The sequence below is a fragment of the Macaca fascicularis genome, chromosome 14 (assembly GCF_037993035.2).
Source record: "Macaca fascicularis isolate 582-1 chromosome 14, T2T-MFA8v1.1".
NCBI lineage: Eukaryota > Metazoa > Chordata > Mammalia > Primates > Cercopithecidae > Macaca > Macaca fascicularis.
In genome coordinates, this window is record NC_088388.1 from 43825055 (window position 1) to 43847277 (window position 22223).

Sequence of the window (22223 nt, forward strand, 5' to 3'; positions counted from 1 at the left end):
CAATGGAATCAAATAGATAATTCATAATGAATACAAATAAATGTAGATATTTTGTATATGATAAAGATGCTATTTGAAATTACTGGGCTAAACACAAACTTTTTCATAAATAGTGTTGAGAGAACTGGATAGGCTTCTGGAAACCTATACAATTATGATAATATCTTATGCCACATATAAGAATAAATTCCAAATCCATTAGAGATGTAAATGTAAAAAAAGTACTAGAATAAAACATAAGTGCATTGTTCTATAACTGGTGTGTAGTGAAACAATTTCTAACTTTATTAAACCTCCAAGTGCAATAGAAAATAAATTCAACTACATCTAAAAATTGCATAGCAAAAGTTTCACAAAGTAATACAAAAAACTCACAAATGACAACTGAAAGAAAACGTTTGCAACATGTGTCACAGATAAAGGGTCAATATCCCTACATCCCTACATAATAAATTTATAAAAATTGAGGAAAAGAATCTAATAGAAAAATGGGCAAAAGACAGGAACAGACAATGCATGTAAGTGGAAATATATGGCCCTTAGACATTTTAAGAGATGTTCACCTTCACCCACGAGAAGAGAAATAAAAAATATAATTGAAATGTAATTTCTTACCTATCAAGTTGAAAAAATTTGAAGTTTTAAACTTGGTGAGGCAGTAGGGAAAGAGGCTGTTTCACACATTGCTACCAGAAACATAAAATGATCCAACACTTATGCTTGGGAATTGGGTGGTATTCAGTGAAGATACATATGCATTATACATACATACATATTATTATGCATATACAATTAAAGAAAAAATCACTTCTGTAAATTTTGTCTGAAGATATACTCCCTATGATACAAAATATATATTTGTAACTATAAAAATTATAAACTACCTAATTTCCCAAACATATGGGATTGATGGAATAACCTATGATTTATTCATATAAGACTACTCTGCAACTGTAAAGAAGAATGAGGAAAATCTCTGTAAGCTGATATGGTGAATATATTGAGTAAAAACAAAAAAAACACAGAAGAATACTTATGTAGTAGCTATCTTTCATGTGAGAAAAGAGGGAAAATTACATATAATGTGTATAGTGATTAAAAAAATTAGAAAAAACTTGAATTAGGTAAACTATGGGAATGAAGTGGAAGGCACAGGGGAGATAGTTGCTTCTCTGAATGTGTCTGCCTTTTGGTATAGATTTGTCTTTTATAACAATGTGAATAGGCATGTTCAGAAACATATAATTAAAACTATAAGGATAGGAAAAACCCCCAAATTTAATGTAAACAGGATTAAACTGCATTTTAAATTAAAAATCTAGCCACAGTGAAGGAAAAAAAGAAACTACTTCAAAGCACTTTTGCACACAGCATTTTGACCACATTCCCTCTGCCTAAAGACAAAAGGAATATCAAACAAATCTTGAATTTCACATAGTAGATTTAATTTTTTTAAAGAAAGATATAACATTTTCTGTTTATTATAGAATGGAGCAAATTCATTAATAACATACTAATGTTAGGAGCCAGAGTTTTCACTCTTGGAAAAATGAGATAGGAATATGGAGAGGCAGGAGGCTAGAAAGAACCCTGCAGTATTGGACTAGAATTCAAGATCTCAATATTTATAAACTAGTGGTTTTCAATATTATATGTGTGAACACACACACACTCGTAGATATGAGATAAAGAAAGATAAATAGTAAATAAATGTATCTAGTTCTGTCCACTGGAAAGTCCTAGAAAAAGACACTGAGAAAAGAATATCTCAGTAGCAGTAAGCATACCAAGCTCTTAGATCTGAGGTTCTAAATAGCATTTCCAACTAAAAAGAGCCAATGCTCTCTGGAGAAATAGCTAATTCCAGCATTAGAGGAGGAGAGTACAAAACGAGACAAGTATATCTTGTCATGCCAGAAATTAAGGAGTGCTAAAAAGTGGTGGATACATGTCACAAAAACAGAAGCTAGCTTGAAGTCCCAGGCCCCAGTCAAATGGCTTTTGCAAAATTATGATCATAAGAGAAATCGGACATAGTTAACTCCAACTTGCTTCTAACTTCCAAGCTATCCTTGGTCATTCCAGGGTGTAGACAAAGCTGACTTTGGGAGAAATTTAGTTTATAGCTTAACTTAAATCAAGGATGAAAATAGCCCTTCTCCAAACTAAACCATCATTGTAAAATTAATGAAAGTCTACAAGGTTAGGATTAAGAGATGGGCCTGATTACTGCTAAACTGGGGATATAGTCTCAGGAGTCATATGGCCGGAGGTAGCAAGATTTGTGACTTCCTCAATTACTCCGATAGATAACATCACTGTTATAGAATCTAAAACTGGTTTTTTGAGATGTCTTTCATATCAACCCCACCAGAACTCCTGATTCATGACTCATCTGACCCTCTGGCCCCACCAATAGGAGGACTCAGCACATGTGGACAATTTTCCACACCCCAGAGATTTCATCCCCAACCAATAGATAGTCCCCATTCCCTCATGCCCACCAAACTGTCCTTGAAAACCCCTAACCTTTGAGTCTTCAGAATAATTAATTTGAGTAATATCTCTTCCCACACAAGGTGTGACCAGACTTGAGTCAATTAAAATCTTATTTTACTGCAATCCCATGGTCTTAGTGGATTGATTTTGTCTATGCACTGGGTAGGAAGAACTCAATGGGCAATTCTACCAGTGTCCAAAGCAAGGGTAATCAAAACATCAAAAAGTGAAAACAGTAATAGATTATAATCCATTAAAACAGTAAAAGTGTGTAAGTCCATTGATTTGAAAAATAGATGGAGAAAAAGGAAAGATTCTTTATAGTAGTACTATATGCAGAAAGAATAGAATAGAAAGAATAGAATTATTAATAGATATTATAATTAATGGGTGAAAGTTTGATCTGGAACATGATGCTTAGAGAGTCTCAAAGTATTTCACCCAATAGTTATATAGTAATTACAAAGGAAAAATAATCTTATAATGAAAAAACTGGGAAGATACCATCTTCTTAAGTAACCAAAGTTAATAAAACCAAACTGGCCAGCACAGTGACTCATGCCTATAATCCCATAATTTGGGAGGCTGAGCTAGGCAGATTACTTGAACCCAGGAGTTAGAGATAAGCCTGGGCAACATGGAAAAACCCTGACTCTACAAAAAATACAAAAAAAAAAAATTTCCTGGGCTTGGTGGTGTGCAGTGTAGTCCCAGCTCTACTTGAGAGGTTCAGGTAGGAGGATCAATTGAGATCAAGAAGTTAAGGTTGCAGTGAGCTGTGATCATGCCACTGCACTCCAGCCTAGGCAACAAAGCAAGTCTCTGTCTCAAGGTAAAAACAAAAAAATCACATAACAAACCAATACTATGCACTTCTGGATATGAGGCTCTAAGATGAACATAGTTCCACTTTGTGGGATTCTTGCCAAAAATTTGTAACCTAAATCTAATCATTAGATAATATCAGATAAACCTACATTGAGAAATATTCTACAAAATAATTGCTGTGAACTTCAAAACTTTCAATGTCCATTTATATTGTACTCTACGGTCTCTAAAAAATTTTCCAGTCTTTTTTACTTTCTGTGCTATAATCTGAATAGTTTTTATGATACAGATTCACACTCACTGATCTTTCCTTTTGAAACGTCCAATTTGCTAAAAAGCTCAGTCAAAAAAGTTTTCACTTTATTCAGTTTTTCAGTTCTGGAATTCCATTGTTTAATAGTTTTCACATCTCAGCTGAGATATCTCATCTTTCCTTTCATTATGAGTGTATTTATATATAGATATTTGAATTTATATAATAAATAACACCCTTGTCTGCTAATTCCAACATTGGTGTTATCTCAGTATCTATTTTTGTTGACTGTTTATCACCAGGTAAGAGTCACATTTTCCTGTTTCTTAGCATAGTGAGTTTTTTAAAAGATTTATACTGGATATAATGAGCACTACAAATATCCTATAAAGAGGATATTTTATTTTACTCCTTTAGAATATGTCGAATTTTGCTCTGACAGTCTTAATTTACTGGAAGATTGGCTTTATACTTTTGAGGCCTGATTTTAGTCTTTGTTCGAATCTGTCTAGAATAGCCCTTGTTTTGGTTCTAGTATAGTATTACCACTAAGATTAGACCTTTCTACAGTATGAAATAAATTACGCCTGCTGTGTTAAATTAAGTCTCTCCACTCTGGTTGAGCCTAGCACTGTGCCACTCCCACAATTTCTGTTCAGTTCATACCTTTCCTGTGTGTATTCTCTGATAAGCCATGAATAGTTTTACTCTGTGAATGCACAGCTTATTCTTCGGCCAATGCCTCAAAGTCATTGCTCTGCAGATTTCTGGAAATAATGAAACAGGTCAGTGGTCACTGGTCTCATTGTGTAAGGTGTTATCCAAACTCATTGTCTCATGACCAAGAGAATTGAGGAGCATGGACACAAAGGGAGAGGTTGGAATGAAATTATAATAAGCAAAAGCAGAAAGCTCTCCACAACAGAGGGGAAGTCCTAGTGGGTTGCCATTTTTACAGTTGAATTCAAAAGCTTTTGTAAGAAACTCCTCTCATCTCTGTAGCTCTTTGAGTAATTTCTCTTCTCTGAAAAGCTGAACAACTCCCCCTTATCTATGTAGTTATGTGTATATCTCTAGGCAAGCACAAAGTGCCACTTCTCTTGTTCATATAACTGTAGGATTGTTTTAGGTAAGCCCGCCTCCTCCCTGTGCAAGTTTCCTCTGAGCCCATTGTGTATATGCCTGAAAAGGGGAGCAAGTTTTTTCCTGGGAACTCACTAATGACACAAAGGATAAAAAGGTATTGCCTAGGTTTTCTTCTAGGATGTTATGGTTTTAGGTCTTATGTTTAAGTCTTTAATCCATCTTGAGTTGATTTTTGTATAAGGTGTAAGGAAGGGAACCAGTTTCAGTTTTCTGCATATGGCTAGCCAGTTTTCCCAATACCATTTATTAAATAGGGAATCTTTTCCCTATTGCTTGTTTGTGTCAGGTTTGTCAAAGATCAGATGGTTGTAGATGTGTGGTGTTATTTCTGAGGCCTCTATTCTATTCCATTGGTCTATATATCTGCTTTGGTAGCAGTACCATGCTGTTTTGCTTACTGTAGCCTTGTAGTAGAGTTTGATGTCTGGTAGTGTGATGCCTCCAGCTTTATTTCTTTTTGCTTAGGATTGTTTTGCCTATGTGGGCTCTTTTTTGATTCCATATGAAGTTTAAAGTAGATTTTTCTAATTCTGTGAAGAAAGTCAATGGTAGCTTGATAGGGTTATCATTGAATCTATAAATTACTTTGGGCAGTATGGCCATTATCACAATATTGATTCTTCCTATCCATAAGCATGGAATGTTTTTCCATTTGTTTGTGTCCTCTCTTACTTCCTTGAGAAGTGGTTTGTAGTTCTTGAAAAGGTCCTTCAAATTCTTTGTAAGTTGTATTGCTAGGTATTTTATTCCCTTTTGTGAACGGGAGTTTGCAGGGAGCCAAAGGCCTGTGGGATGTGATCAACTCAGCATTCCACTGGAGGCTGTATGGTCAAACAGCAAACTGTTTACCACGAATGCGGGATGTAAGCAAACTCACACTGCCTTGCCACCAAAAGGTTTGCTGAGGGACATCAGTCCCTGGTTCCTTGAGGTTATCTACTGAGAAAATTAGCGCCTATTGTTCCAAGGATACAGTCTCACAAGTCTGCTGTGAAACAAAGGGCGAATGGACAATTACCCAGCAATCACCCCCCCTTTCTCACTACCTCTTTTGCCTAATAAATACGGAGGGTTATATAAAGCGCAGGGCCCTTGTCCACTAGAGGCAAGATGTCCCCTGACCCCTTCTTCCAAATATACTTTCTTAAGTGTCTTTGTCTTTTATTTCCATGTTTGCCCCACTTTGTTCAGTTCCCCTAGGTCTTTGCAGGTGGAGTTCACTCATGATTTGGCTCTCTGTTTGTCTGTTATTGGTATATAGGAATGCTTGTGATTTTTGCACATTGTTTTTGTATCCTGAGACTTTGCTGAAGTTGCTTATTAGCTTAAGGAGATTTTGGGTTGAGAAGATGGGGTTTTCTAAATACACAATTATGTCATCTGCAAACAGAGACAATTTGACTTCCTCTCTTCCTATTTGAATACCTTTATTTCTTTCTCTTGCCTGATTGCCCTGGCCAGAACTTCCAATACTATGTTGAATAGGAGTAGTGAGAGAGGGCATCCTTGTCTTGTGCCAGTTTTCAAAGGGAATGCTTCCAGTTTTTTCACATTCAGTATGATATTGGCTGTGGGTTTGTCACAAATAGCTCTTATTATTTTGAGATACATTCCATTGATACCTAGTTTATTGAGAGTTTTTAAGAGGAAGGCTGTTGAATTTTATCGAAGGCCTTTTCTGCATCTTTTGAGATAATCATGTGGCTTTTGTCACTGGTTCTGTTTATGTGATGGGTTATGTTTATTGATTTGTGTATGCTGAAACAGCCTTACATCCCAGGGATAAAGCCGACTTGATCGTGGTGGATAAGCTTTTTGATGTGCTGCTGAATTCGGTTTGCCCGTATTTTACTGAGGAGTTTATCATCAATGTTCATTAGGGATGTTGGCCTGAAATTTTTCTTTTTTTGTTGTGTCTCTACCAGGTTTTGCTATCTGAATGATTCTGGCCTCATAAAATGAGTTAGGGAGGATTTCCTCTTTTTCTATTGTTTGGAATAGTTTCAGAAGGAATGGTACCAGTTCCTCTTTGTACCTCTGGTAGAATTCGGCTGTGAATCTGTCTGGTCCTGGACTTTTTTTGGTTGGTAGGCTATTAATTACTGCCACAATTTCAGAACTTGTTATTGGTCTATTCAGGGATTCGACTTCTTTCTGGTTTCGACTTGGGAGGGTGTATGTGTCCAGCAATTTATCTGTTTCTTCTAGATTTTCTAGTTTATTCGCATAGAAGTGTTAATAGTATTCTCTGATGGTAGTTTGTACTTCTGTGGGATTAGTGGTGGTATCCCCTATACTATTTTTTATTGCATCTGTTTGATTCCTCTCTCTTTTCTTCCTTATTAGTCTGGTGAGCAATCTATTTCGTTGATCTTTTCAAAAAACCAGCTCCTGGATTCATTGATTTTTTTTTCAAGGGTTTTTCGTGTCTCTATATCCTTCAGTTCTGCTCTGATCTTAGTTATTTCTTGTCCTCGGCTAGCTTTTGAATGTGTTTGCTGTTACTTCTCTAGTTCTTTTAGTTTTGATGTTAGGGTGTCGATTTTAGATCTTTCCTGCTTTCTCTTGTGGGCATTTAGTGCTATAAATTTCCCTCTACACACTGCTTTAAATGTGTCCCAGAGATTCTTGTATGTCGTGTCTTCATTTTCATTGGTTTCAAAGAACATCCTAATTTCTGCATTAATTTCGTTATTTATCCAATAGTCATTCATGAGCAGGTTGTTCAGTTTCCATGTAGTTGGGCGGTTTTGAGTGAGTTTCTTAATCCTGAGTTCTAATTTGATTTCACTCCGGCCTGAAAGACTGTTATGATTTCCATTCTTTTGCATTTGCTGAGGAGTGTTTTTACTTCCAATTATGTGGTCAATTTTAGAATAAGTGCAAAGAGGTGCTGAGAAGAATGTGTATTCTGTTGATTTGGGGTGGAGAGTTCTGTAGATGTCTATTAGGCTTGCTTGGTTCAGAGCTGAGCCTTATTCAAGTCCTGAACATCCTTATTAATTTTGTGTTTGGTTGATCGGTCTAATATTGACAATGGGGTCTTAAAGTCTCCCAATATTATTGTATGGAAGTCTAAGTCTCTTTGTAGGTCTCTAAGAACTTGCTTCATGAATCTGGGTGCTTCTGTGTTGGGTGCATATACATTTAGGATAGTTAGCTCTTCTTGTTGCATTGATCCCTTTACCATTATGTAATGTCCTTCTTTGTCTCTTTTGATCTTGTTTATTTAAAGTCTGTTTTATCATAGTCATGAGCAAAGGCTTCACATCTAAAACAACAAAAACAATGGCAACAAAAGCCAAAATTGACAAATGGGATCTAATTAAATTAAGGAGCTTCTGCAAAGCAAAAGAAACTACCATCAGAGTGAACAGGCAACCTACAGAGGAGGAGTAAATTTTTGCAATCTATCTATCTGACAAAGTGCTAATATTCATAATCTACAAAAAATTTAAACAAATTTACAAGAAAAAAACAACCCCATAAAAAGGCGGGCAAAGGATATGAACAGACACTTCTCAAAAGAAGACATTTGTGAACAGACACTTCTCAAAAGAAGACATTTATGTAGCCAACAGACATATGAAAAAATGCTCATCATCACTGGTCATTAGAGAAATGCAAATCAAAACCACAATGAGATACCATCTCATGCCAGTTATAATGGCAATCATTAAAAAGTCAGGAAACAACAGATACTGGAGAGGATATGGAGAAATAGGAATCCTTTTGCACTGTTGGTGGCAGTGTAAATTAGTTCAACCATTGTGGAAGACAGTGTGGCGATTCCTCAAGGATCTAGAACGAGAAATACTATTTGACCCAACAATCCCATTACTGGATGTATACCCAAGTGATTATAAATCATTCTACTATAAAGACACATGCACACGTGTGTTTATTTCAGCACTATTCACAATAGCAAAGACTTGGAACCAACCCAAATGTCTATCAATGATAAACTGGATAAAGAAAATGTGGCACATATACACAATGGAGTACTATGCAGCCATAAAAAGGATGAGTTCATGTCCTTTGCAGGGACATGGATGAAGCTGGAAACCATCATTCTCAGCAAACTAACACAAGAACAGGAAACCAAACACTGCATGGTCTCACTCATAAGAGGGAGCTGAACAATGGGAACGCATGGACACAGGGAGGGCAACATCATACAATGGGGCCTGTCAAGGGGTGGGAGGCTAGGGAAGGATAGCATTAGGAGAAATACCTAATGTAGGTAACAGGTTGATGGGGTCAGCAAACCACCATGGCAGGTGTATACCTATGTAACAAAACTGCACGTTCTGCACATGTACCCCAGAACTTAAAGTATAATAATAATCATAAGAAATAATTAAAAGGCTTATATGATGGACCTTGCCTGCTTTGCCTGCTTATCTGTGCAGGTTAGTCAGAGTATTCCCCAGGCTGCTCTATTTTTGCCTGTAGCTGTGATTTTTCAGACAGGCTGCTTCTCCAAGGACTAATCTTAATTGTCTACCCAACTGATCTTTCTTTTTCTTCACCCTCTTTACCTTTTTATTCTCACTATTCTTTTCCATACTACCCAATCTTTCAAATTCTGGCTTCATGACTACATAGAATCCTGTTTCATAGTCAAGTGAGATTAACATGTTCTCTGTTTGGACTCCACTCTCCTCTTCAGTAATTTGGAAGGTAGATCTAATGTTTCTTTATCTCAATCATCCTGAGCTCTTTTCCAATATCTTAAAACTGTTAATTCCTGTAGTTTTCTTTTCTTTTTCTCTTTTTTTCCTTTTGTTTCTCCCATTAGTTTAGGACAATGTTTTAGGAAACTCAGCTAATTTTCTGTATCCTTCTTAACTAGAGTTTATTATGGCCCTGGATAGGGCTTTATACCCATTGAAAAATTTTACATACCCATTTTACATTTTAAATGTCAGTAATTTCACAAATTCAGATCTAAAGTTATATGCTAGTTTGGATTCCGGAAAATCAAGATGGTGACAAGATGTCTGAGGGTGCTATTGTCTGTAAATATAATAAATAATGTGATTCTATGCAACATCACCTATGCTCCTTGTTATTGGTTGAATCATATACTCCCAACATATATTAAAGTTCTAGTCTCCAGTATTCATGAATGTGAGCTTATTAGTTGTAATTAAAATATAGGTGAAGCTCGGGTCACAATAGAGTAGGTTTTTAATTCTGTGTGACTACTTTCCTCATAAGAAAAACAGAGGAGATACAGAGACAGACACAGAGAGAAAGGACACCATGTGATGAAAGAGGCAGGAGCTGGAGTGATGTATTTACAAACAAACGAGTGCTAATGTTTGCCTCAATACCAGAAACTAAGAGAAAGGCATAGAACAAATTTTCCTCTAGAGCCTTCAGATAGAGTATGACATTACCACCACCTTGATTTTGGAATTTTTACCTCCAGAACTGTGAGAGAAAAAATCTCTGTTGTTTTAAGCCTATATTTGGTGCAATAGTAATTGTGGTTTTTGACATTACTTTTAATGGCACATATATCATATATATATAAATATATCTATATACTCTATATTGATATGTAGTATATATATTATATATACTATATGTTAATATATATACACTATATATAAAATACATGTATATGCATGTAAACAAAATTCTGTATGGAATATACATTAAAATTCCTCCCTCTCATTGAACATTGGTAAGGTACGCTATCTGTGATCTATGTTAAACTTGGTCAAAAACAATTTTGAAAAAATCTTGATAAAGTTTCCTATATAATATGGTTTGGCTGTGTCCCCACCCAAATCTCAACTTGAATTTTATCTCCCAGAATTCCCATGTGTTCTGGGAGGGACTCAGTGGGAGGTAATTGAATCATAGGGGCCTGTCATTCCCCTGCTATTCTCGTGATACTGAATAAGTCTCACAAGATATGATGAGTTTATCAGGGGTTTCTGCTTTAGCTTTCTTCTTATTTTCTCTTGCTGCTGCCATTTAAGAAGTGCCTTTCACCTCCTGTGGTGATTCTGAGGCATCTCCAGTCATGTAAAACTGTAAGTCCAATTATATCTTTTTGTTCCTAGTTTTGGGTATGTATTTATCAGCAGCATGAGAACAAACTAATAAACTATAATTTCTCTTGACTTCAGATGTATAAAAACAATTTTCAAATTTCAGTGAATGAACATTGACTTGTTATTGTTACCCCAGGATTCTCAAGAGTTCGTAACTTCCAGGTCCTATATAATTGCACTTTCAGTGCAATTATTTGTTACAAGTTGCCTCTCTGAACTTGTAAGATGTCCCATAAATGTTATTTGAACAGAAATGAGCTTGCATGGCCTGAAGGATTTTAGTGCAGTTTAAGAACTCTCATGTAGCTCTAAAACCATTGCCAAGGTACTGACCAGGAAATCTAGCTTACCAAGTCTTCAACAAAAGTGTTCTGGCAATCCAAATGTGTCTATAAAATGTTATGCTTTTAAACAAAATAGTCCCTTCTTGATTACTCCATAAAGTACTTATTAAGAACTAATGTAATCATTAAGAAAATACTGAATTTCCTTTGAATAAGGCTATTTTTGTAATGCAGATTTGGCAAAATTCAACCCCAGCTTGTATATGTAATGTGTGCAATTTGGGCAATCAGCAGAACAGATACTTCCCAAAAGTGGAGAATAGTATTGCTTATTGCAATTCTAATAGCAATTCTGTAGAACTTTGCCAAGGAAAACTTATTCCAATCATCCTGAATCTTGCTCTTTTATGTTTAAACCAAGAATAGTGTTTGATGTAACTATGACTGACAAGATAAAATACATACTTGATGCAGCCTTCTTAAGTGTTGTTAAGGTCAAGTCAGAAGGTAGAGGAATCAGGCATCTGGATTTTGCCTTACTTCCTTCCTTTCTTCCCACCTGTATGCGTTACTTTCTATTCTTTGTAATATAGAACCCTGAAGTAATCATAAAAGTTTTTATAAACAGTTAACCTATTTGCTTGCTAAAGAAAGCAGAGGATATTAGTTGCTTGTTTATTTTTTCTGATGCTTATGGATTTTTGAATAAAAAAGAATAAAGTACAAAGTAACATTATGAAATTTAATGCTGAGTCTAGTCTCATCCCAATGTTAACTCATGAAGTATTGAATAAAAATAATTGTGGGGTAGTGATTCATCCTATTAAATTTGTTACTGGTTTACTGTTTTATATTTGTGTATCAGTCAGGGTTCAAACAAACACATGGAACCAGTGGGAGGGGGTATATATTAAAAGATAAAGTATTGATTTACAAGTTTGTGGAGACTGTCAAGGCAAGTCTGAAATCTGTAGGGCAGGCTGGAATGCTCTGGGATAGACTGAAGTTGCTATCCACAGGTGGAATTTCTTCTTGCTCAGGCAAACCTCAACTTGGTCTCAAGGCCTTTCTTCTGATTAATTCAGGCCCATTCAGATTATCTAGGATAATCTTTTCTTAGAGGCAACTGGTTATGAACATTAATTGCATTTACAAAAAAACCTCGACAGCAACACCTAGGCTAATGTATTAGTCTGTTCATACACTGCTTATAAAGACAGACTCAAGACTGGGCAATTTACAAAAAGAAAAAAATAAGTTTAGTATGGACTTACAGTTCCACATGGCTGGGGAAGCCTCACAATCATGGTGGAAGGCAAGGAGGAGCAAGTCACATCTTACATGGATGGCAGCAGGCAAACAAAAAGAGATTGTGCAGGGAAACTCCCCTGTATAATGCCATCAGATCTCATGAGACCCACCCACCATGAGAACACCGTGGGAAAGACCTGTTCCCATGATCCAGTTACCTCCCACCAGGTCGCTCCCAACCTCCCACCAGGTCGCTCCCATAACACATGAGAATTCAAGATGAGAACTGGGTGGTGACACAGCCAAACCATATCAACTAGTATTTGACTAAATAACTGGGTAGAGTTGCCTAGCCAAATTGACACACACAATTAACTATCACAATTTATGTTACAACATTATTTATTTTCCACACTACTTTACTAATAATGAATAGTTACATACTTAGTGAAATAAAAGTTGAAAATTTTCAATTGGTCTCAAAATAATTTTCTGAAATTTTTCTTCTCTATGAAAGCCAAAAGTCTAGAAGACTGCTGAAGCATAATATTCTTCTCCTAAATTCCCATTTCACAGATAGAAAGATACTGAGGCCCAGACATAAACTTTATTAATAAATTTTGAGGAATATGTATTCATTAGTTTTGTTGAGTTAAATTTTCTAGTAAAAGGCTTACCTCGTTGTCCTTTAGGTTAAATGAGACCGTATCAGTTTCCTATTGCTGTGCAGCAAATTATGACAAAGTTTATTACCTCACAGTTTCTATGGATCAGGTGTCAGGGCAGAGATCCTCTGTTCAGAGTCTCATCAGGCTGAAATCAAGGTGTCAACAGAGGCTGTGATATCACCTGGATTGCAGGATTGTTTCATATATTCATTTGTTTGTGGTGGAACTTAATTTCTTGTGTTTGTAGAACTGAAGTCTTTGGCTTCTAGGATTGCTCACCATTCAATGACAATGTGACTTTCTCCACCACAAAGCAGATTGCTTCTTTCAAGGCCAGCAAGAGAGACAGTCTTTGATGGTTTCAATCACGCTGACTGCTTCTTTCTCTGACCTCTAAATCATCCTTTAAAGAACTCACCTGATTAGGTCGTGCCCACTCAGCTAATCCCTATTTTCATTAGTTTTAAGTTAACAGAATGGGAATCTTAAAAGGTATCCATCAAATCCCTTCCAATTTGCCACATAATGTAGCCTAATCTTGGGAGTAATATCCCTTCATATTCACAGGTTCTGCCTATAATCAAGGGTTAGGGGATTATTCAGTGCATGTATACAAGGGTGCAGGAATCATGGGAGTCATGTTAGAATTCTTCCTACTCCACAGAGTCAATTATTTTTTCAATATCATCTTATTTCTGCTTTAACTGGGACAAGATGAAAGAAAGGGGAGAAAATTTAATCCATTTCATGTAACAGTGCCTTTGGGATGACACTGAACTGACTAAAATTGGGTTTATAAAAGTAATAATCATTGAGCATTATTATGTAATAGATTTTATTCGACTAAATCAGTGTGTAATATAATCTAGATAGAATTAAACTGGAAAAAAAAGTACAGAGATATTTACAAGCTGTAGAGATAATCATAAGAAAATGGGATAGAGATCATGGGTTGACATTTTTGCATTATCTCAAGCTATGAAATTGGGCAGATGGATTTGCTAAATGATAAAGTCTCTCCTCATTTGACTGCTATTCAAACATACAATTCCTCATCATGTAATTTTGATAAGAAGTACAGTGAGTCAGAATCATAATAAGCGTAGAAAAATACTTAATTAGAATATGAGTGAGCTCTGCACTCCTCTCAGAGTTCAAAGGTCAGCAGTCCATGGCTCTTTCATATCTGCCTTGGCTTTCACTCTTCTCCTCAGAAGTGGATTTCCTATGACATGAAAGAAACTGAAACATTAGGCCTCTCACTTGCCCATTCCAAGGCCCTAGTGGCTTTTATGATATAAGGCAGAGTATATGTTTTCATAGACTATTCAAAATAAAATATTTTAATGTAACAGGTTAACACTGCTGTCTCTTTCCATTTTAACTTTCCCTTTACTATCCTTTCCCTGGAGGTAGGTGGCATTGGAACAGCTATGAGCAATTTTGGGATACAGTGAAGTAGAAGTTGACTTAGGGATCCATTTACTTGAGTTTCAGGGTGATGTATTATGTGGTTCACAGTCAGTTCCTGGCATAGTTATCACTAGGTTTAGTTATTATAAATCCACCCAGTGTAGCAACAGTTTCCAGGTATATTTTTGCCACCTCCTCTGCTAACTCACCTAGGAATATGACATAAAGATATTAAGAAAATCGTGTTAATGAAGGTCAACAACTACAAGAATATTTAAAACCCAGCATGGTAAGAGAAAACTTGACATGTTTTAAAATAAGTCATCTCATGTGTAAAAAGAAAACCTGATTGATCATTTCAAAAGCAAAATTTCCAAAGATTTACTTTATGAAAAGTCATGAAACAAAAACAAATGTAAACTACTATCAAAGAATTTTTTTTGTTAACAATACTTAAAGAAAGCCTAAACTATCTTTGTAGTCTCTCTGTAGATAATAATATTATAAATCTGTTATATCAAGATTCAATCAATGAGTATAGAGTCAAATAATAAATGAAAAAAAGTATTATAGAGATATGTGAGGCAGCTAAATAACATAAAATACTCTTTTTTATGTTTCTATGATCTTTGTGTTGTCTGATTTCTTAATAATGTTTATTTTCTCATTTTAAATAAATTTATACTTTTATTTTTAATTTTGTATTATTTTTCTTAAACAGAACCATCTAGATTCTTATAAGCCTAGAGCTGGATTTACCCCCAAGCTCTTCCACTTTATTATCTCAAAGACTACCTTTTGTGGTAGGTTATAACCACTCTCTAATATTGTGTGCTATTTTATGTTGAGTATTTATTTATTATTTATTTTTATTTATTTATTTACTTATTTTGAGGTGGAATCTCACTCTGTTGCCAGGCTGGAGTGCAGTGGCATGATGTTGGCTCACTGCAACTTCCTCCTCCTGGGTTCAAGCGATTCTCCTCCCTCAGCCTCCCAAGTAGCTGGGATTACAGGTGCATGCCACCATGCCCAGCTAACTTTTTAAATTTTTAATAGAGACAGGGTTTCACCATGTTGGCCAGGATAGGGGGGTCTCGATTTCATGACCTCGTGATCCTTCCGCCTCGGCTTCCCAAATTGCTGGGATTACAGGTATGAGCCACTGCTCCCAGCCCAGTATTTATTTTATATTGACATGGAAAGTTAGTTTTCATATACAATTAACACTAACCAGCTCTCTAAACTTTGCTGTGGCTTAACTTCTTTGAGTTTCAGTTTCCCTGTTTGTAAAATTGGCATCCAATTGAATGTTTCACATAGCGGTCCCCAAATAAATGTAACTTTCATTGTTTTGTGTCACTATTGCTATTATCGCTATTATTCTTACATGTAGTGGCATTCTAAATAAAGGCTTTTACCTATAATTGAAGTAGTTTAGCAAAATACATTCGTTCAAAACATGGGCTAGCAAACAAAGGCAAAATTAAAGAAGCATTTTCTGAATGAGTCATACTTGCAGATAAAGGAAAATGATAACAATGATATGACTCTAAACAAAGATTACAGTAGAGCCTATCCAGTATTTTTTCCTGAAGTGGCTAACCTATTAGGTAGTACTATATACATGCTGAGTTTTGGCATGTGATTCCATTTATCTCATTAATACTGTTAAAACACTTGTACTGTTAGACAAATACAGAAATTGCCTTGGTGAACCTTTTACCTAATTCTGCAGCGGGATAGGTCGAGGTGGTAATTGAAGAATGGGATACGGACATACGGGGATTGTTCCATAATTCAAAAAGGAATATAGACATTCAACCTGTGTCTTGACAGGGAGAAAGGGCTGTAAACAGCTATAAAATGCACCTATAAAGGGAAATCATTTGAAATAAAAGTCTATAGCTGAAAACACAATCATATTAATAATCAACATCTGTGTGGCGATTTGTACTTTCTAAGTTGTTTTCACCTATGTGATGTCATTTTTCTGGAAGCATAAAATAGAGATGTGTACAGAGCCTCTGTGATATATTTGGTATATGTTTACTATCCTACAACTAGAGAACTCATTATTTCTATCACTAATTTATTGTGTCATTTCCACTACCACAGATACTAGTCAGTTGTGTCATATAAGAAATGAGGAAAGAAAGAGAAAGGGGGGAATCAAGTAGAAAGGAGGAAAGTAGGTTGTCGGTAGGGTTAAATAGGAAACTGGCATTTTAGAACATGCTGCTTGCTGCACAGTATCTCTTAATGGCCTTTCTCACTGAGGATGTGAGCTGGGCTTGGTGGAAGCACTATCTCAAGGAGTCCGCCAGGGTTAGGAGGGTTGCACTACTAAATTGAAACAATATAAGTGTTTAGAAGAGGTGACCCAAAGCAATATATGTGCTTTATAGAAAAGAAGAAGGACTGTGGAGAGGAGTCAAGGTCTGCAGTCAGAGCTGGAAAAACAGCAAAGAATATAAAGTCCAAAGAGCAAGGCAAGAGAGAAATGAGACACTGAATATTAAGGTCATATCAAGAAAGTCAGTAACAGGTTGGAATCACATGTGAAGAAGACTGATGGGAAAAGTGCAGATATAAGGCTTGTGAGGTGAGTATGTGCTTGCCCTGGCCTTTTATACTATGTTCAGGAAATGCATGTAGTAGATATAAAAGTGACTTAAAGAAACATTGTGCTTCAGGTAACAACTAAGTATTTCTTTAGATCAACAGATTTCTATTATTCTTAGTAGCATAACTGCCTTTAAAATAATTCTTGTGCAGAATTTTGATATATACATGGATAAAAAAAGAATTTATCTTATTTAGGTGCAGGTAGAATCCAAGGTTAATTCACCAGTCAGCCAGCTGGGCCCTCAGCCCTTCGGGATCCTCTCAGTAGCTTTCCTGAATATTTGAGCCTGTAGGGTTTGAAAACTACTCTTCTAAATCTTTGAAGACATGTCCTTATATCAAGTCACATAATCAGAAACTTATATATTTAGACTTTATTAAATTGGCTGTCTATCACTTATTAATAACTTATTCATTTATTGTTTTTAAAAATGTATTTACCTTTATATATTTATGGGGTACAAGTGCATGCATATATTGCACAGTGGTGAAGTCTGGGTTCTTAATGTACCCACTGAATAATAGTTCAATATGCCCTGATTTTTATTTTTTTTATTTTTTTTTTTTTTTGAGACGGAGTCTCGCTCTGTCGCCCAGGCTGGAGTGCAGTGGCGCGATCTCGGCTCACTGCAAGCTCCGCCTCCTGGGTTTACGCCATTCTCCTGCCTCAGCCTCCTGAGTAGCTGGGACTACAGGCGCCCGCCACCGCGCCCGGCTAATTTTTTGTATTTTTAGTAGAGACGGGGTTTCACCGTGGTCTCGATCTCCTGACCTTGTGATCCGCCCGCCTCGGCCTCCCAAAGTGCTGGGATTACAGGCGTGAGCTACCGCGCCCGGCCTCAATATGCCCTGATTTTTAATCAAAAATCAACACAAGAAACAACTATGAAAAACATTTTCATTTTTTAACATTCAGTAGAATTGCCATTAAAAACCTTGTTCATTTCTTGCTTATTTTCTCTGAAATGATTTCATGTGATACATTTATCTTAGAAAATTGGTCTCAGGGCCTGGCTATTATTATTTTTCCCATCTGTGATAAAAGGTAAGATTTGATGGATTCTAAGCATCTCTTCAGTTATTATATCATTCTAAACAACTTGGTTAATTAACATTTCTTTTAAACACAACATTTATTCAGGAAGTTACTTTGGAGAAATCTTTCTGTTTTCCAGGCTCAGTATGCCATCTGTGAAAACAGAGAGGTGTTTGGTTCATCCTACCATTTCTCCATCCCTCCCTCTCCAGTCTTAAGGGTCTCTTTCTGTTCCCAGACATACCAATCTTATTTCTGTATTAAACCTGTCTCCACTTGCTTTTATCTCTGGCAGAGCCTCACTAGTTGGCACCTCCTCATTTTTCACATTTTGTTTCCAGTATCGTCTTCTTAGAGGAAATTTCCCTGCTGTCTCCATTTAAAGTTGCTTCTTTCCATCTTCTCCACTTTATATCACTTCATGACTTGCCACACAGTAGACATTTAATAAATATTTGTTTAATAAATAAAAACATTTAAAAATTAAAAAATGAAGAATCAATTCCTAACACCAAGAGCTCACTAATTGGTTAGAGACAAAGCTACACACAATAATAATATTTTAAGTACTTTAATGAAGATGTGTGCTACACATAAACAAAATAAGACATGTCTATGCTAGGGAATTCTAGGCAAAGGCAATCACATTTGAGCTGTATTTTGATGAATGGATAGAAGAACATCAAACAAGGAAATAAGAGAAGAATATGCCAGTAAAAGGGAAAATGTGTCCCAAAATACTGCGTTGGGAAAGATCATAGGGAACAAGTTCAGAAGGTAAAGTAGCTTCAGGATTATGAAAGCAATGCTAAAATATGTGGACTTTATTCTGTAACTGCTGAGGATTTTTGAAGAATTTTAACTGAAAAAGCAACATGAGTTAGATCTTTTGGTAAAATAGATATCACTTGTGTAACAGCGAAGAAAACAAAATAATGGGTTTCGCTGTTTCTTCTGAAGAAGAAGGAGTAGAATTTCAATCATGGGGGGAAATGTTCCCTTGAAGCAGGGCACAGAGCCATTTGCATTAGTGTGTGTGCACGTGTGTGTGTGTGTGTGAAACGTACACACAATGAGCTTAAAAACATGAGGCAAATAACAAATCCAGAAGATATAATTACCAGTAAAAAAGGGGGCAAGGAAAATAATGTCTAATAAAAAAATTTCTGACTTAACAGTAAGTAGGAGCCATTTTTTTTTAGGTTTACCTAGCCCAGCACCTACACCCAGTTGGTCAAACATTTTCTTCCAGATTCACTTGAATGTCAAGTTCTAGGCATAAGCTTAGGGTTTCTCATAGAAACACAAATAAGTCGTGATATGTACACTCATTAATGAATTCTATGCATTTTCCTTAGTCTTATGTGGTAATTATACTATTTCTAATGGAGAGAATGATCACTTTTCCCTGTCACTACCCAAGAGCATCTCTAGCCTTCTAATTACCCCTCAGTGTTTACTCAATGGATAATGATTATCAGATTAACTTTCAGTGATGGAATGTGTAATTAAAAATGTAGATCAATAAAATGCTATTATGGTTGGATACATTAACACTTAAAAATAATAGCAATTGAATAAAAATATTTGTTTAAATTTAACAAACACAACTGTTAGAATTTTCTCCTAGAAATGAGTTGAAATGTCTGATAAATCTATGATTTAAAAAACTCACACAATAATTACTTTTGTATGAAAGAAACTGTGTATAAAATAGGTCACAAAGTGTAACTAACTTCCCCAGAATTCGTGGTGGCTTTTCATTGCAACCCATGGCCTGAAAATAGGTTAGGCCTCTTCTAAGGCTGTTTCTTGAAGGGTTTTTGTTTCTTCTTTCCTTGCAATGTGGATTCTCTCAGGTCAAGACCAGAAATTTACTGAAGTAGCTACTCCTGGACTCCCTGTTTCTGCTCTTGGCCCTCTTGTCTTTTATTTGCTGCACAGACACCAGAGTGATACGTTTGAAAACAAATTAGCTCATGTTACTGCTTTTGCTTAAACATTCTTAGTTAACCTCCCATTGTATTCAGAATAACATCCAATGTCCGTAAAATAGCCAATTCCAATATTCGGGTATTTTTCAATTACAAGTGGATATTGTGTTTGTCAAAGGATTTTTTTTTAGCATCTATGAAGATAATCATGTATTGCTTTTTGCTTAGGTCTATTAATATGTTATATCATATTATTAAATTTCCTAATAGTGAACAAATACTGCATTCTTCTCATAAATCTCACTGGATCATTGGGTATTATTTTCTTCTTGTGATGTTGGCTTCTGTTAAAAAGGTTTTATTATAGTTTTGCATAAGTGATATCAGTCTGTAATTTCCTTCCTGTCTGCAATCTTTATCAGGTTTAGGTATTAATGTTTAAAAGAAATTTCAAAATTTCCTTCATTTTCTAGGCTCTGGAGAAAGTTATATATATCACTGGGGATATCCAGTCTTTGGTCTTTGGACATTTGGTAGAACTCTGTGATCTAGGATTTGTATTTATATGTTTTTTTAAAATACCATTCTTTGTTTTCTTCAATGGAAATTGACATAGTCAAGCTTTCCATCTCTACTGTGGTCACAGCAATCTATAAAGTAGTCTCTTAAAAATTTTTGAATGTATTCTGTTTCAATGATTATTTTCCCTTTGTCATATCTTATTCTATATTTATGTTTCCTTTTTCCCTTGATTAAGTTGACTAGTAGTCCATCTATTTTTTTTCTGTGCTCTACATACATTTCTATGGCCTTCAATACATTTGCTTTTAATTTAATCATTTTATTTCTTACACTTGCTTTGAATGCACCATTTTTTTAGCATTTTAGTTAGAAACTTAATTCCATTGTTTACCTTCTTTTATGGTTATGAATTTATTTATTTGTGTACATTTTAATTTTCCATTGATTCTTATTTAAATATGTACCATTGATTCTGATTTATGATATTTTCTTATTAATTTTTAGAAACTGTATTTTTAATTATAATTAATTTAATTATAATTAACTTTTAAATTTAATTATAATTAAATTTAATTATAATTATATAAATTATAATTAATTGTGAGTTATAAACAACTCACAAGTTGTTTATTATATGAATATTTTTCATTTTCAGGTTAAAGGGCCTGAGTTTCTTTATATTGTTATTAGTTCTACAAAATAAAAATCTGAGCACAATAATATTTTAAAGAGTATATTTGAGTAAGAAGCAATTCATGAATTGTGAAACATCAAACTGAAAGATGTTTAGTGTTCCAATGGCAAATTTTCAGAAGCAAGTAGTTATGAATTAGAAGGTGAATATAGAAGCAAAATAAAGAAATTATTTGATTGGTTGCAGTTACAAAATTCCCTTTTTTGGTTTATCTTTTTAGTCCACTTTCTGCTGCTATAGCAGAATATAATAAACTGAGTAATTTATCAAGAAAATAGATACATTGGCTGGCTCATGGTTCTGGAGGCTGGAAAGTCCAAGAGCATGATGTTGGCATCTGGTAAGGATTTCATTCCATGGAGGAAGGCATCACATTGGGAGTGTGCAAGACAGAGAGAAAAATGAAGACCAAGCTTTATTCTTTCATCAGGAACTCACTGTCTCAATAACTAACCCACTCCCACAATAATGGCATTAACACATTCTTGAGGGCAAAGTCCTCAGTATCCAATCACCTCCCAAAGGCTCCACCTCTAACATTAAATTTAAACATGAGTTTTAGAGAGCGCATTCAACCCATAGCATGGTTGGAAAGTGCCTAGTTAAATAACCATATGTTAAGTGACTGATTATCAATGGCTGAGGTTGTATAACATAAGCATTTGCCAGAAATGACCCTAGTTAAGTTTTCCATATGTTTGCAATTTAAGCAGGGTTAGGGCTATTTTCATTGTTTTTATTGTTTCTGAGACAGGGTCTGGTTTTGTCACCCAGGCTGGAGTACAGTGGTATGATCATAGATCACTGCAGCCTGAAACACCTGGGCCCAAGAAATCTGGGCCCAAGGTAGGTGTCAAGGTGGGAGGATCCCTTGAGCCCAGGTGTTTGAGACAGCAGTGATCTATGATCATGCACATCACCATGCCCAGCTAATATTTCCAGTTTTGAGGGAGAGATGGAATCTCATTATGTTGCCAAGACTGGTGTCAAGCTCCT

The 22223-nt window shown here is 35.5% G+C and overlaps 1 long non-coding RNA gene across 1 annotated transcript in view; it reads left to right on the forward strand.

Moving 5' to 3' along the window:
• Nucleotides 1–16826: 16826 nt before the first annotated feature.
• LOC123568756 (uncharacterized) overlaps nt 16827–22223 on the forward strand; it is a 57011-nt gene continuing 51614 nt past the window's right edge. The window contains exon 1 of the long non-coding RNA XR_006692267.2: nt 16827–17018. This is a non-coding gene — a long non-coding RNA (uncharacterized lncRNA). The remainder of the gene's footprint in view (nt 17019–22223) is intronic.